The following is a 14,308-nucleotide window of genomic DNA, read 5'->3' as shown; positions in this document are numbered from 1 at the left end:
TCTATGTAAAATATTTTCTCAACCCAAACGAGCCGTTTTTGCATATAAATAACTAACGTTTCAGTTCCACAGAGAGACACAAACTCGGAGTCATTTAACTAATGTTTCAGTTCCACAGAGAGACACAAACTCGGAGTCATTTAACTAACGTTTCAGTTCCACAGAGAGACACAAACTCGGAGTCATTTAACTAACATTTCAGTTCCACACAGAGACACAAACACGGAGTCATTTAACTAACATTTCAGTTCCACAGAGACACAAACTCGGAGTCGTTTAGTCATTGCATCAGTTGCACACTCAGACATCTACACATACACTGATAACTAACGCAACATTGATTTAGCTACACACTGATAAAGAGAGCAACAATGATTTAGCTACACATTTAGAGAACTGGCAACTAAAACAAAACTTATCTAATATGATGTGAAGCCATGTCGAAACACACAGAGTGACTTTTTTAAAATTAAAGCTTTTAACTGTATGTTATGAAACGTTGTTATTTTGTGGATTTTTAAACACTGATCTCGCCACACATTGAGAGAATTGGGAACTAAAATAGCACTGACTTAGTTACATATTTTAAAAAGTAACAATTAGAGCAGCAATGGATCAGCCACACAGTTAGGCAAAGTGAAACATTTATTCAGCTCTCACAAACACAAAACGAACGTAACATTTTAGTTTCATTAACACACGTGCTGACATCAAATATGCTTCAGCTGTAGATCATTAGTTTGTGCTTATAAGTTGAAATTATTATTATTAAATCCTCTAAATGAATTTTGAAATAATACAGATAATAATATTTTCAAATTTCAATGTAAGGCATTTCTCTCTTTTGAAATGTCTTCAAGTTAACGCTATAAATATACGCATACTTACTTTCCAATAATATGGGTTGAATATCCGAGTTGTTTTAGTTTTTCAGGTAAAAATGTATAATTTAAATATACACCAGAGGGCTGCAAACGATGGATAAAAGTATTCTGCCAAAAATAGAATGCATTTTCATCAAACGACACAAAACATTTCATGATTCTCAAATCTTAAAGTAAGTCGAATATTAAGTCTCCAGGTTAATTAAAAAGTCAAAATTTTTGTTAAGTGGCATTTCACATTAATGAAGAGAAATAAATCCCTTAACGAGAATAACAAATCTTATTCGAAATAATTGTAACACATCTAACTGTAGAGAACTCACTCACCCAGTAATAAAACTGAGGTGTTTAGAACTAATGAAGTAATGCATATTAGTATGCATTTCACTAGACTTTGTCTTCTAATAAATTTGGCTATCTGGTGCATGAGTGCTTACATTGAAGCTGGCAAACTACTCATATTTTATTCGCCATTTGATATCAATACTCAACTGTAAGCTAGAATTCTGGGCTCAATCATTTGACGGAAACAGCCAAATTACTCGTTGTGCATCTTTATATAAAAACAAACATTCCAGCATGCAATGCGGGACATAACTTAAATTCCAACCAAGATAGCGATAAAAACACATCTTCCGTTACTGATGTTGTTGTTTTTTGTCTTTAATAACAACCAAAAATTATTTATGTAAAGACTTACGAATTTTGCGAAAACTCTCAGGTATTAGAGAGACTTGAGTTAAAATAGTAACAATAACAAGTTAGTAATTACAGTTTTATAACACTTACACAATGTTGAGGAGAAACGTTAGAAATATTGAACAGAAATAGACATCAATGATAAGATACGAACCTGCCTACCAACGTGGTAAGGAAAATAACCAGTCATGAATGCTGTTCTCGATCTGTGGTTACGAAAATTCAAGAGAATTAATTATTGATCTATACGTTCACACTTGCTCAGATCATTCTTAGTCATTTAAGATACCCGGATTCAGCTATTTCAGAACATTAAAATACAGTATCCTAATTTATCTGTGATATTATTTCACACATTCCACCGGGAACTAGGATTAATAATAAATATCACAGAAGTCCAAGGAAAACGATCTTTATTTTCCAGATAATAATAAAAAAGAGTTTTTTTTATTTCAGCCAGCGTTCTGCCATTACAGCTTCATGAGAGCTGGTAATACAAGAAGCCACAATGACTAAACGATGATTGAATTGAAAGAAAATTATTCTAATCTGAAAATTACGGTTGTTTTTATATCCTACCTTTATTACTAAAGTGTCTGAAACCTCAACTTTGTGCAACAAATTATATAACACAACAAACGATTATTGAAATTACAAAACAAAAAAACGGTTATTTTGTATTTAAACAAGAACATTTGTCGTTAGTTTGTCTCAGATGTTAAGTTTCTTCAAGTTATATTGTTAGAACTATGGATCTTCATTAGTAACCAATGTTTTAGAGTGGGGGTGTATGTCAGTTTTGCAAAAAAAGGTTTTTCAAGGGACATAAAATCGTTAATAGCTCATAAAACAAACCATTAGTGTTTATATGTTTAGTAAGTTATACCAAATTCTTGATTGAATGCTATACGTTTTACAAACTTAGTTACAAAGTTTGATAGGTATATCAGTTTTTATTAATACATGTACATATTTTTATTATAAGAAGAACGTTATAGTTTTAATCAAAAACATAGTCTTTTTAAAGCCAATTTAATGTGATTTAGTTGAATTGGAGTAAATAGGAAGACAAAAAAAAAAAACAGTCCCGTAGTAGTTATTTAGTTTTATAGAAATGGAAACTCCCTAACTGGGGTGTTCAGGGATATTGAGGTCCGGCATGGCCAGGTGGGTTAAGGCGTAATCTGAGGGTCGCGGGTTCGAATCCCTGTTGCACCAAACATGCTCGCCCTTTCAGCCGTAGGAATGTTATAATGTACGGTCAATCTCACTATTCGTTGGTAAAAGAGTAGCCCAATCGTTGGCGGTAGGTGGTGATATCTTAACTGCCTTACCTCTAACTTTACACTGCTAAATTAGGGACGGCAAACGCAGATAGCCCTCGTGTAGCTTTGCGCGAAATAAAAAAAAAAACACCCAACAACAACCAAAAACCAAAAGGCATTCGAAACATTTCGTCCATTGGCCTGAACGTGCCCATCAAGCACCAGTAGCTTTTCAACAGTGAATAACAATCAGTTTATGTCCCTATTGATGGACTTATAATACTGTAGTTGCGAAGTGAATCCAAATAACCATAAAATCAATTCTAATTTTTACTGCATATGATTAAAAGATACGTACTGAAATATTAAGCCACAACAAGTTTCTATAAAACAGATACAACCGCTATCTCTTTGTGCGTTTTGAATTTCCTGGGACAAAAAAAAATATTGTTTTTTCGTGTAAAAATCTTCAAGTAAACACTTAAATAATAAAGAAGGCGCACGAGGTCTACCTTTCTGTTTACTAGTAAGCACTCAAATTAGTATGTTTAGCTGAAAGCTCCCTGGGTTTCTAATATTTAGCTTTGCGAGAAATTCGAAAACAAACAAACAAACAGGGGTATTGATATCCCCCCTTCGCCCCACTCGCGATAGAATTTTGATGTGAACATTAGGAATTTGGATTTAATTTGGATTTAATGTTCGGTCTGGCTTGTTTTTGTTTTACTCGATTGATATTGAATAGGCCCGGCATGGCCTAGCGCGTAAGGCGTGCGACTCGTAATCCGAGGGTCGCGGGTTCGCGCCCCCGTCGCGCTAAACATGCTCGCCCTCCCAGCCGTGGGGGTGTATAATGTTACGGTCAATCCCACTATTCGTTGGTAAAAGAGTAGCCCAAGAGTTGGCGGTGGGTGGTGATGACTAGCTGCCTTCCCTCTAGTCTTACACTGCTAAATTAGGGACGGCTAGCACAGATAGCCCTCGAGTAGCTTTGTGCGAAATTCCAAAACAAACAAACAAACAAAAAGATATTGAATATTGAAGTAGTTTCAGATAAGAGTAAACGTAGGAATCCGGTCGGATCAAGGTGAAGCAGAGAAACCAGTCAAGGTCAGTGGTGTAACATTGTCCTTGAGTTATTCGATGACGTCACTTAAGGACGAGCTAGACTGTGGTACGGAAAGAAGCGGGTCAACAAACTATTTCTCAAAAGTCCCGTGATCAGGGCCACCTAGGGACCGGGATCTATAAATCCAAGTGCTTCAGAGTTTGCTGCAGGGAAAGCGAGAGTACCTCGAGAAAACTCACTTTCAGAAGACAGGCGCCACATGTTCTACCTGCCCTGTGCCCAAAGCTGAAATGAATAAAACAACATTAATAGTAATTAGTACAATGACATCGTGTGTTCATTGTTAATTTATGATGTCTTGGAGGCCATGTATGTGTTGTACGGGGATAATGTGTTGTGTGGGGTCTTGTTATGGTGTGTACTTTAACAGTTAAGGAGTTACGTTTCTCTGCGTTCTCATAATAACTGTAAGCTAATGTTGTAAGGCGATCCTTAAGTAGAGGTACGTTGTAAACTTCGTGCATGGTGTGTATTTGGGTAGCCTAAGGGTCATTCTAAGGGTCAGCCTAAGGGTCATTCTTAGGACTCTGTTCTGTTAGAGTTGAATTGTTCTGACTATGCTTGTTTGTTTGTTGTATGTAAATTGAGTACCGTATTCAATGAGAGGGCGAATGTAGGCTTTGTATATTTTGATGATAGTGTTCGGTGAACATCCTTTATCATTTCCTGTGATACGTTTTAAGTGGTAAATTCTCTTACTAACAGATTACCTTATGATTTTCAAGTGTCCAGAAGAGTCGTGTATTGAACGTTATTTATTCCTAGAAATTTTGCTTTGGAGTTTAACTAACTTGTGCTATTGCCTAATTTAAGATTTACTTTTTTAGGTTTCATATGGTATCTGTTTAGGCTGCGTCTGAATGCAATGTCAGTAGTTTTGTGTGGGTTTAAAAGGACTCTCAAATCGTTACACCAATTAAGGATACCATTTAATGATTCTTGTCATTAAATTGCTGCTTGCAATTGTTGGATTTCGCGACACACTCCGGACAGCTGTATCATCGGTGTATTGTGAAAAGTAAGTGTACGTCAAGTCTCGGAAAGGTATACTATTCACATAAAATATGTGGAGTGAAGGTGATAGGACAGAGCCTTGGGGTACACCTGCAGTGATATTGAATGTCTTAAATAGAATATTGCTTATTTTAATCATTGCAGTGCGGTTAGTTAAAAAGTTAAAGATCCATCTGATAATTATCTGGTAAGCGTTTAAGGAGTTGTTGTGCTACACAGAGTCAAAGACGTCTAGGAAAACTGCGATAGCTGTTTGATTGTTATTGAAAGGCTTGTATATAGATTCTGTAAGTCTGGTTAGTTGATCAGTGATCTGTCTTCCTTTACGTGAGGAGTTTTATAAGAGGTCATTGTTTTCACATAATAAGAACAATCTTCTTGATATTAGAGGACTTATTGTTCTACAATTATTGGGGTTAGAAGTTCCTGTATTTGTTTTAGGAATGAGGGTTATTCTCACCTTCTTCCAGGCGTCGAGGAAATACCCTGTCAGTAGGGATAGGTTCATTATATTAATAAGGTATCGGTGAAGGTTAATGGATACCTATTTTAAAATCATGTTCCTAATTTCGTCTCCTCCAGGTAAGGAATTTTTTAGTGTTAAGAGGTTGGTTTTTAGGTATTGTGTCCTTAAATAACACAATGACTGGAATTAAACATCGACTATAGTGCCTCTCGAAGCGCTGGTGAGACGAACTTACTCATTGAAGCGGATTTCGAATTAATTTGCACGTCTTAAACTATCAGAACTTCTTGATATTCTCCTGTGATTCCAGCAGAAGATGTAACTAACAGCAATGTTACCATAATAATAAAACTTACAACTAAGAACTCAATAATATTGTACTAAATTATCTATATTAGTTACTGAGTTTATTTATGTATATTTCTTTGACCAGAAATTTTTATTAATTAAAATTATTAAAGTGTTTGTTGTTTACTTTTCTGTATTAACAAATAATACTTTCAATTAATATACACTTAAAATATACTTTCTGAATTGTAACACTTTTTTGATAAACTACGTACGGGCTACAAACCGGTTGTACATAAGACTGGTTGAGGATGACACCATCTCGCGCAAGACGTTCTAAGTTAGGCATCTTTATGTCCGGATTATTCCAGCTGACATCATTCCACCCTAGTGGCAAAAAATATATATTAGGTCGTTTCATATGAAATGGCTGACTCTTGCTTAGTTGAAGAGTGACTGTGATTAGGATAATTCAGACACAGTAATTTGACTGAATGCCATTCAGAATTGACGAGAGTGCTGTGGTTTTCATTTGTCTGTCATGACAAGTTGCATTATATTTTTTTGTTTCTTTGGAAACAATATGATGTCTTTAAAAGAGTTAAGCCTACTTTTTTTTTTCTATGAGTTCAAACTGGAGAAAAATGCGGCCAAGACCACTAAGAACATCAATTTGACGTTTGAACAAGAAACTACTTCTCAACAGACTATTCGGTGTTGGTTTCTAGTCACGACTGATGGTTCAACCAACTGTTGTGCTGTAGTTTTCCAACACAAAAATTATGACGCTAAACCCAATACTGTGCCTACCCATAGTAGGCACAATACAGATAACCCATTGTGGAGTTTTGTGCTTAATAACAAACAAACAACAAATGTTCTTAATATAATTTATTAACGTGGATTCAGACAACAGCCGAATAAATTGAATGAATTATTTTTAACTGATTTTAAAATAACTGTGTTAAAATAATAATGACTAGAAATTACAAGTTTGTTTGAATTTCGCACAAAGTTACACGAAGGCTATCTGCGCTAGCCAACCCTAATTTAAAAGTGTAAGACTAGAGGGAAGGCAGCTAGTCATCACCACCCACCGCCAACTCTCGGGCTACTCTTTTACCAACGAATAGTGGGATTGACCGTCACATTATAACGCTCCCACGGCTGAAAGAGCGAGCATGTTTGGTGTGACCGCGATTCGAACCCGTGACCTCAGAGTACGAGTCGAACGCATTAACCCACCTGGCCATGCCAGGCCTGAAATTAGAAGTTACAACAATATACCAATTTTTTAACTTTTAGAAAGAAGTCACTAGTTTATTATTATTATTCCATACTGCTCTTGTAGTTCTTTAGAAATTTGGTATTTGGAATTTTCAACCTTATGCGAGACGTTGACTAAATGACTTGGTCAAAAACTCTAAGACGCTGAACTGCTGACCAGAGGAAAGAGAACCAATCAATAACACCCATCGCATACACAATTTCTCTCAACTAAATAACGGAGTTAATTGTTGCATATGTTATAAAAGTCGTTGCTTAGTGATTAGCTTGCCAAGCCCCGGATCTGAAGGCCTAAAACTCGAAACCATGATGAATGAAATGTCTAGGACTGAGTGGTCTTTTAGAATTTTTTCTCCCTAATTTTAAACCAAAAAGTTTAGCATGATAAAGAAGTTAACAACTTTTAAGTCGTTAATAATCCACAAAGTGCTAGTTATACTAATCCCAGGGTTTTGTTTTTTTATTGATCAGTTTATCATGTATCCTCACACCAAGTACTCCAGTCATTAAATGAGTACGATGTCTAATCCTCATTGTTCAATATCACATACCACACGAGGAGTAACAAAACTAAATGGGAAACTTTCTGTAATACCATTTCAATTTTTTTTTTTTTATATTCTACAAGCTAACCACACTTTTTTTGATAAGTGATATGAGATTCCCAGGCTAATGTTTTTATTCACCCACATAACAAAATACTTTAATTCGTCTTTTCTTTTTCTTTATCTCCAGTAACATCAAAGTAGCATAAACAAAAGTCTCAGCTCGTGACGTCTCACTACACAAATAAACACATTCCCGAACCTAATGAAAATATAATAATTCTCAACCATTAGGCTAAAATATGCTTATATCCTGATTCTTTGTTATTTATATGTTTTAAACTCGAGGCTAGGCCTTTCCACGTGGTTAGTATATCGGACTGAGGAATGGAAGATTGAAATATCGATGTGCCCAGCACACTCTACATTTTCAGCCGTGGGTGGCATTATTACTGTGGTAGACAATATTACTATTCGGTTAAGAGGAGCCATGACGGCGGGGAGTGCTACTTTTTGTCATCCCTTTGTTTATCAGTTATATATTACAGATGGATGTTCCTGAAACCTGAGGTCTCCAATCTAACATTTCTCATACATCTCGTAAGATATCATTGAACTTGAAAACGTCTAATACCGGCCTTTAGTAGGAGCAACGTCACTATAACGTATGGCGGTGTCACCCATCTGAAACCTGTAGTTCTGATTGAGTTTCTCGGAAGAAAAGTTGTCAGCTAACCTGAAACTTGTATGTTTCACAACGAATAAAAAGATTAAAACCCACTATAATATGGAATACAATTAATTATTGCATGAACCAGAATATCTTTTCATGGGTAATTTTTTTTTTACTCTACCAGAAGGAAACATCCAGAATTTTTATAAATTTTTAAGTTTGAGTAAATGTCGGTGCATTTTTTAAATTCGTCACAGTTTAAATTGGTACTGATAGCAACAAGTGAAATTCTGTAAGATATTCGAGTGTTGTTAGCTTTTTCAACATGTTCAGAATAGTTATAACACGTCTTTTTTTGTCTCAATACTAAGTACAATTCTTTTCTTATAATATTTACTTACTTTCCCTTCCATTATACAATGTCTATGGTGCAAATTACATATATACATGTACGTGTACGTGTTAGACACATACACTACGCACCGAACGTCTATTAATTCTAAATAGCGACATATTGCTAGCTAACTGACAGCACAATATGTTCACCTTTGGTTCACCAATTACTAGTTAATGACAAACTGAAAGACTTAATAAAAAAAAAGGTTAACGCTATTACAAATAATTTCCTTCAAGGCATCCATCAAAAATATTTAATTAAAAGCATTTATTTCAAATTAACTGCAAGTAATTAGCTTCGACGCAACTAGACCAACATAAACATATTGTTTGTAGTTATTACAAAGCTGCACGGTGGCTATCTGTAGAGCAAAACAGAGTACCAAAACAAAAGTCGATTTCTAGCAATATTAAGTATGCAGACATCCCGCTATGCCACCTGGAAGAGAAACATCTAAGAATATTAATAGTAAATAAAGTAGAGAACCAAGTAAATAAATATTATTTTTGATACACAATTTCAAACTTACCTAAATCATCCGCTACAATTAAAACAACATGAGGTCTCGCAGAAAACGAACGTCGCTGTCCTATTACATTTAGAGTTAAAATGACTACAACTAAAAATAAGGAGAGGCTTAACATGTTTTGTCGTCCTGGCAACATGTTAACTGTTGTAATACAGTTCGTAAGGAAAGCTATGGGAAATTAAGAATCATAAATAAAAATTATCTGGTTTCTGTTAGATTGAGATTACGCGCCGTAGCCCCGTAGCTGACCTAAACACTTCCAACAAACTTTTAAAATATGACTGGATTTACCTATAGAAGGCGATAACTCCGAAACAGGTTGCTGTTTTCTATCCTTCAAATAAATCGTTTATAGGCGCATCCTCTCCTGTTACTCTAACCTGTTTGACAAGTTATTGTTCAGGAAACATGAGGTGCCAATGTTTTTCTTTTTTTTGAACCTGTGCTGTTATTGACCTGTGTTATTATTAAGCGAGTATCTCTTTTCAAGGTAGGCTTAGGGAACACATTCAGCTTGAGTGCTACGTCCTTATGATAATGCTCCAATTGTAACTACTTAACAAGGGAAATTCATTAAATACAATATATAAATAGTACATACACTATAATATAATCTCACGAGTATATATGCAGTGTTAATTTATTTAACTCGCTGATCAGCCACTAATTCGATTAAAATTGGGATTTAACGTGAACTTTTTGTAAAACAAGTGTTAAGAGCAAGCTAAAACTAATTTCACCAATGATTTATGGAAAAAAAAAAACTGGAACAGAAAGTCTATAAATGTACACACTTGCCTCCATTGAGACAAAGTCTGAAACTGAATTTTAAACCTCGAAACGTTCGAACACGTGCATGGTTCTATTAACAACACGTGCATGGTTCTATTAACAATGGCAACAAAGCTGACATTGATTTTTAACAACGGATACGGCGTTTCCCTTCTTTTGTCCTCAGTTGTAGTTCTACTATGTAGACTATTTTTATACCTGTGTTATTGATAAATTAATATCCTCTTGCATAGAGGGTTTGCTTATGTACTTGACGCGTCTTCATAAGTCTCTCCTGCCCTTTTCCAATCTTTACTCTTTATAAATATTCAGCTTAACCCTAAAGGCACCTATAAAACGGGAAATTACTAAAAAATGTTGCATACAGTTTTAAAAATCATAATTCTCGTGACGAATAGTTGTTTTGATTTTCTTAAACAAACAACACAAAATATGTCTTAGAAAGAACTGGTTTTGTTTTCAGTGTAGTTACGTTGCAGGAATGTTATATTAAAATAACACTTAAACAATATTAATTTGCGTAACAAATCTCGCGAGTTTTACTTCCTGTCTGTGAAATGGCTAACAAAGGGCTTCTACCTCTGAAATAACCTGTAGTTAAACCTGAGGTAAAACAATGCAGTTTTAACAACTAAATAACTGAATAAAACATTTCTTCTGAAAATAAAGAGTGTAATTTATTGTATGAGTTTGCTCCATATACAATGAACTTGAAGTTATAAAGTAAAAACTTAAAAGTTTAGTTTGGTTTGTTTTAAATTTCGCCCAAAGCTACACGAGGGCTATTTATGCTATCCGTCCCTAATTTAGCAGTGTAAGACTAGAGGGATAGCAGCTAGTCATCACCACCCACCGCTAACTCTTGGGCTACACTTTTACCAACGGATAGTGGGATTGACCTACATATTATAACGCCCCCACGGCTGAAAAAGCAAGCATGTTTAGTGTGACGGGGATTCCAACACGCGACCCTCAGATCATGAGTCGAGCGCCTTAACCTGGTCATGCTGGGCCAAACTTAAAAGAGTCAATAAAAGAACCACCAGTTTGTATATTACACCTCGATTAGTGAGAAAAGACAAATATTTGAAATATCGTATTACTCAATTTTACCTTCCCTAGAAAAAGATAATCTGGAAAAATAATAAACTTTAAAACTAGCAATCCACAGCTAACTTTAACAGACATTTAATAATCTATACATGAATTAATTTACAAAGAAATAAAATATTTAATTTTTTAATCTGACATCAACTTTACGCTATAAAACGATTGTGACACATAATCTACATTTCTCTTGAAATAATGCCCCAGCATAGCCAGGTGGGTTAAGGCGTTCGACTCGTAATTTAAGGGTCGCGGGATCGAATCCCGGTCGCACCAAACATTCTCGCTCTTTCAGCCGTGGGGGCGTTATAATGTTTCGGTCAATCCCACTATTCGTTGGTAAAAGAGTAGCCCAAGAATTGGCGGTTGGTAGTGATGACTAGCTAGCTGCCTTCCCTCTATTCTTACACTGCTAAATTAGGGACAACTAGCGCAGATAGCCCTGGTGTAGCTTTGCACGAAATTCAAAACAAACAAACTTTTAAATTAAAGAAACCAAAACCAAGAAGTCTATATCTCAAGGCTTTTGATGTTCATGACACATTTCAACATTTAAAGTGTCATCCCTGTCAAACCCCAGAATATATTTTTTCTTTATATTTGTTTGTAACAAGAAATAAAAACAACAAAAGATCACTGCGAAACTTGTTTAAACACATTTAATTTTGTTATCAGTAATTATAGTTTTTGTCAGTTACAAGGAAGAACTTCGTTTTCTCTTTGTTAATTATAAAATGCTGTTAACAATTGTTCTCACATAAGCCTAGGTTAGGGTTAAGCAAACCTAAAACTCGTTCTTTAAGTTACACGAATTAAACTATGTGCAAAAAAAACAACAACACATATTTAAATGGAATACAATATCTCACACTTTGATTAAGAATATGGTTAAATAAGTACAGTAATGATAGAAAAAATATAGTTTGTTCATTTGTGCAAAAACGTCTTTTGACGTTTTCAACATTTTTAATGTGTAATAGTTCAGTGCACATTCAAACTTATATATATATATATATATATATATATATACTAGAACAGAGTTTCCCAAAAAACTTCGGCGAAATAAGCAATAAGCCGATAAAAATTATGTTGAATTAATTAAATGATACAATATGTCAAAATGAGATGTTATTGTTTTTAGTACAGCAATGTTTTCCAATCACCGAGCTATAGTTATAAGTTAAAAGGCCTCAGTTTTCTTTTATTCACATCAAGAGAGCCTTAGACTAAAATAGTTTGGGAATCACTTAACTTCAATATGTGGTTAAATGTATTCAGCATTATCGGTGTGTGAAACTTCAATACATGATTAAATGTATTCAGCAGTATTGGTGTATGAAACTTCAATACATAATTAAATGTATTCAGCATTATCGGTGTGTGAAATTTCAATACATGATTAAATGTATTCAGCAGTATTGGTGTGTGAAACTTCAATAGATAATTAAATGTATTCAGCATTATCGGTGTGTGAAACTTCAATACATGATTAAATGTATTCAGCAGTATTGGTGTGTGAAACTTCAATACATAATTAAATGTATTCAGCATTATTGGTGTGTGAAACTTCAATACATAATTAAATGTATTCAGCATTATTGGTGTGTGAAACTTCAATACGTGGTTAAATGTATTCAGCATTATTGGTGTGTGAAACTTCAATACGTGGTTAAATGTATTCAGCATTATTGGTGTGTGAAACTTCAATACGTGGTTAAATATATTCAGCATTATTGGTGTGTGAAACTTCAATATGTGGTTAAATATATTCAGCATTATTGGTGTGTGAAACTTCAATACATATTAACTTTTATTCAATATCTTCAATGTGTAATATTCTAATACGTGTTTAAATTTCTCATCATTACTTTCGTACATTTGTAGAATTCATCATAATAAAAAACGGAGCTTAAAAATGTGTTCTCCGAATCAGTTTTAATGAGCTTCACACCACCCTGGAGAAAATATTCCGTTCCAAAACCTGGGGTTTCCAAGGTCATTGTCTGGTGGATTATCTGCTGGTACCATTGTTGCACGATATTCCTCCAAGCGGTGAATCATCTGTTTTACTCTGTCTGGCAGCACGTGAACCAAGTTATACCGCTCTGTCGGATCATCTACGAACATTGAATGTGGTTTGTTTAGTTTGGAATCTTCACAAAATTGTCGATAATTCTACACGGGGGTTGGGGTGGGAGAGCAGCCCAAAAGTGATATCACCTTCTTGTTTAAGAATTAAAAATGACTGATCAAAATTTATCAAACACCGTACGTTCACAGTGGTGAACTTTGATTGGCTGAGAGTTTCAATTAATAGCCAATACGCGAGTTTCCGTGTTATTTTCAGCTGTAGGAGGATAAACCCTATCGGTTCTCTTGTTTTTCAGCACTACAGAAGATCCAGAAGTTTGGTCCCCTGTCTCTTGGTGATATTTTTAAAGAAGTACTCGTGAGTAGAAATTCTATACACTGTGATTCAGATGTTCTTTTTCTAATAATCAGAGAACTGTCGATTTCATCTAATTGTGCTCAGAGATCTTTGCAGTGATGCTTGCACGAGAACCATTATAACTGAAAAGAAACGATTCATCCTGCAACCGAAATAACTAAATTCACTGATGAATATCTAACGAACTTTTTTGAACTGTTTTTAATTTCGCGCAAAGCTACACGAGGGCTATCTGCATTATCCGTCCCTAATTTAACAGTGTAAGACTAGAGGTAAGACAGTTAGTCATCACCACCCACTGCCAACTCTTGGGCTATTCTTTTACTAGCGAATAGTGGGATTCAACGTCTCATTATAACGCCCCTACAAAAGAAAGGACGAGCATGTTTGATGTGACGGGGATTCGAACCCGTGACCCTCGGATTACGAGTCGAGTGCCTTAACCACCTGTCTGAGCATAAAAACTCATAAGAATTAGTGGGAAGAATGATGTTAGTCTTCACGAGACTTGTATTTGAGAAGAACCCACGAATTACCTGGAGGTCACTTGCAAATTACCAGTGGTACGAAAAACTACAAACAGCAATTCTTGATGCACGTGAAAATACTGTTGTCTTTAACTTTGAAAAGTTTAACACCGACTTCAGTTAATGGTTTATATCTAAATATCAGTTTAAATCGTTTTTAGTTTTATGTAAAATTATAATTGTTCCCCGGTGAGACAGCAGTAATTTTTCGGAGTTACAACGGTATAATCAGGAGTTCAATTCCCCTCGGTGAACAC

The 14,308-nt window shown here is 35.1% G+C and overlaps 1 pseudogene across 1 annotated transcript in view; it reads right to left on the bottom strand.

Annotated features, from left to right (window-relative positions):
- The window catches only part of LOC143226510 (arylsulfatase B-like), a 58,578-nt pseudogene that overhangs the window by 18,420 nt on the left and 25,850 nt on the right, over positions 1-14,308 (bottom strand). Inside the window, exons 14-16 of the transcript XR_013014653.1 lie at positions 6,021-6,132; positions 1,738-1,789; positions 889-992 (exon numbers count right to left, since the gene is read on the bottom strand). The product of XR_013014653.1 is annotated as an arylsulfatase B-like (transcript). The remainder of the gene's footprint in view (positions 1-888; positions 993-1,737; positions 1,790-6,020; positions 6,133-14,308) is intronic.

Source organism: Tachypleus tridentatus, chromosome 9 (genome assembly GCF_004210375.1).
Source record: "Tachypleus tridentatus isolate NWPU-2018 chromosome 9, ASM421037v1, whole genome shotgun sequence".
Lineage (NCBI taxonomy): Eukaryota > Metazoa > Arthropoda > Merostomata > Xiphosura > Limulidae > Tachypleus > Tachypleus tridentatus.
The sequence above is the reverse complement of the archived record's forward strand: the minus strand, read 5'-3'. Positions and strand labels throughout refer to the sequence as shown.